Genomic DNA, 3776 nt, shown 5'->3' on the forward strand with positions numbered 1-3776 from the left:
TTTTATTAAATTAATTTTTTTGCCAGGAATTAAAACTTTGATTTTTTGACTCCTTTTTGATTTTTTTAAACATTTCCTTTCTTATTATCATTGAGTTGTTCCCTAAAATGAAAACCTTTCAAATATGTTATTGGACTTGTTTAACCTCTCAAGAAAAACATTTCTTTTATCAGTATAACTAATTACATAATTAAATTGCTTGATCTTTATTTTCTTGAAAAATGGTTTTTCAAGGTTATATGGCCATATTTGAACTACAACCATTTGATAAATTCACTTAAAATTTCAACCAAAATTTGGAGATGTCATGTGATGTTTTTAAATCAGTTTTATACAAAAATATCTTTTATTCATGAAATATTTTGAGCTCTGCACCCAATTTTTCTTCTCTGGTCCAGAGTGCAATTTTGCACTACAACCCATTTAAATATTTCTTTCTAGCCTCCACCAAAATTATGGGATATTGGTAGTAGCATATGATTCAACATTATGCAAAAACCTAGTGCTATTCTTTGAAAAATTTGAGTGAATCAACCTCATTTTCATTCTGGTCCAGCCTTGTGATTTCTACTACAACCCTATTTAATTCTGCTCCAATGATCTTGTGCTTTCTCCTACTGACCAAACCCCTAAATCTAGGAGCATGCACCCATTGGTTCATTTTTGGTTCATGAAATAATGCCTTTTTCTTTCTGTCCAGAATTGAAGTTTTGCAAAACTTGCACTAACAAGTTTCTGCTTTTGGCAAACTAACTTCATCACCTCCTTATGCATCTAAGGAGACCCTGATCTGGAGAATTTGGCCACTCCAAGAAAAGCCTAGGTGCCTATGGCATTTTATCAAACACCCTGTGTGCATAGCCAGATTTGGCATGGATTCAAGTTTACACTGTGAACTTCCACCTCTGATCAAATTAACCTGTCCACTAAACATCTAGATGACTTTAACCTAGGTCTGTTAAACCCCAACCTCACCCGAGACCTCTAGCATGCAATGGCATTCCGTCGAGCATGTTCCGTGCGTGCTCTGGGCGCGAGCAGAGCACGCGTTTTGCACGTGACGCGCCTGAGCCGACGCGTCGCGTCCCTGGCCATGCCACCACTGCAGAGCCACGCCACTCGCTCCCCTCTCACCGCAACACGCCAAGCAGTCCCTCGCCACGTCCCCGACAGGCCAGGAGCTAGCCGCCACGGCCGCCGACAGCCCCTGCTCCGTTCAGCGCCGCCTAAGACTCTCCCGGTCGCCACCTGGCCCCTGGAATAGCGCGAGCTCATCCACGAGTGTGTCCACTAGTGCTCGTCGCCGCCACGACGCCCTAGCTACAGAATGGCGGTCGCCGGCGACCTTATCCGCGGCCACCGTCGGAACCGACCCCGATCGCCTATTTAAGGAGCCCCGAGCTCGTCTCCGCACGCAGGAAGTCCCAAGCCATCTCCATAGGACCCTCATTGGCAGCCAATCGACCCGGGGAGGGCTCCTTCCCCATCTCCGACAACCGCAGCCGCCGCCTCTGCCTCGGCCATTCCGGCACCACCAGGGCCTCCCCCTCTCCGTTCTCTTCGCCAGGAACCTCCTCATCCTCCCATGAACCCATCCCCCTACTCGATTTTGATCGGGAACCACCGTAGCCCGAAACACACCTTGCTCCCGAAGCTCCCTCCGTCGTGAAGCTCGTCGCCGACAACTCCGTCCACGTCGGCGACCATGGCGGGTACCCCCGAGTTCGTCTCGACCTCCTGAGCACATCCATGCACTCAGATCAGCGAGGGACCCCGCCATTCGCTGGCGAGCCTCACCGGAGCTCCGCCCCTGTTCGATCAAGGGGAGACGACGCGCGTGTGGACAAGTCAAACCTGACCAGTGGGCCAGGCGGGCCCACTGTCGGTGACTCACGCGCCAGCCACGCTGGATAAGTGGAGGCGTAAAAGGCGCAAATACGTCTTCTCTGTCCGAAAGCGTAATCTCTTTTGAAACGTTTTCTTTTTCCTGATTTTATTAAAAACAGATTTTGACCACAACTTTGACTGCCTATAACTTTTTAAAAATAACGCCAAATGAATTAATTCTTTTTCCTACATCTCTCAAATATTGTCTAGTTTATTTTAAGATTTATTTGAAAATTTTCCAAACAATTTTTTGTACTGTTTTTGAAATATGTGTTATTTGCATATTTTTGGAAATAGGATTTTGGGAGAGAAGGAAGCTTTCAAAAAATTTGGAGAGCACCCCCACCTCTCCACACCATTAAAGGCAAGCATTATGAACCCCGGCATAATATTTTTGGTGTGTTAGTTGACTCGTTTATAACACCATCTCATTCAGAGAACTCGTTATTTTATGTGGCGATGTGATCATTTGCATGAATGCATATTAGTGGTTTCCTTGCTGTTGGAAATGAATATACTTGTGATGGTAATCATCCTCATGTGCCTTGCATGCATGCCGGAAAGAAATTCGGGAAAGCCTCTGCCTTGGGTAGGCGTCAGCTTATCGCCGGTCTCCGACGGGACGGTTACGTCTGGTATGGCATGGTAAGGTATATTGAGTGGTGATTTTGTTGGTTGAAATATATTTGTTATACATGTCATGCAGGGAATTTATAAACCTCCTGAGTCGACCGTAGATCGAGTCTTGTTCCAGTAACCCCCGTACTTGCTATGTACTACCACTTGTCCCTGCCGCAGGTAGGGTATGGTTTAGTAAGTCGTCAACCCCTTTCAAGCACACACCATACAGAGAGGCCATGGTGGAAGATATCGGTTGTAGCCGGTAGGCATGCCACCTGGTCCGGGGGCATGGGTGTTTCCGGTTGAGACCGAGAGGGGAGGCCACCCCTTAGAGCGCGCGATATAAATTTGATCCCATGCCACGCGAGGTTGTAGCCTCCCCACTTAGAGTTTTGCTTAACAAGTGTCATGGGTGGTTCCAGACACCGATGAGTTAAGCTGGTGTGTGCAAGTTAGGCGCGTTTTCAACTAAAAGGCCGTAGACGGAATTAGTCCAGATGGACTAAAGGAATCCGTTACTCATGGGTAAAGAGTACACCCTCTACAGAGATTAAACCTATTCGAATAGCCGTGTCCATGGTTAAGGATTACAGTCTGGGATGGGTCAAGTGTTGGTCTTAGTGTCGGTCTTCGGAGGTGAAATTGTTAAACCAAACTTGGATACCGACTGATTACTTGTGAGGACCATGATTATTATTTTGTGATGGACTAACCCGTTGCATTAATTGTATTATTGAGTATCCCTGGGACGGTTCTACCTCCTGGATATTCATTGTGATTATTTATCTTATAAGCTCTTTATGTGGTGTCGCTCAAACGCCCGACTGTGGCATTTCTTTTAAAGCCCTTTATGTGGTGTCGCTCAGACGCCCGACTGTGGCATTTCTTTTAAAGCCCTTTATGTGGTGTCGCTCAGACCCCCGACTGTGGCATTTCTTTTAAAGCCCTTTATGTGGTGTCGCTCAGACGCCCGACTGTGGCATTTCTCTTAAAGCCCTTTTTGTGGTGTCGCTCAGACGCCCGACTGTGGCATTGTTTATTATTTCATACATTCTAATACTACTATGTTATTGCACTTTTATAAATAACTTGCTTGCACGCATCAGAGTTTTATTTATCTTTTGTGACTGACGTCATGAGCATAAAATATTTTCAGCACATCATTGTTATATTATACCTGTGTTCGTAATGTTTGCGAGTACATTCAAAGTACTCACTGGCTTGTCCCTGGCTATTGTCTTGGCCAGATTTTCTTGCACGGGGAGGAG

The sequence above is a fragment of the Triticum aestivum genome, chromosome 3A, assembly GCF_018294505.1.
Source record: "Triticum aestivum cultivar Chinese Spring chromosome 3A, IWGSC CS RefSeq v2.1, whole genome shotgun sequence".
In the NCBI taxonomy this organism is placed as follows: Eukaryota; Viridiplantae; Streptophyta; class Magnoliopsida; order Poales; family Poaceae; genus Triticum; species Triticum aestivum.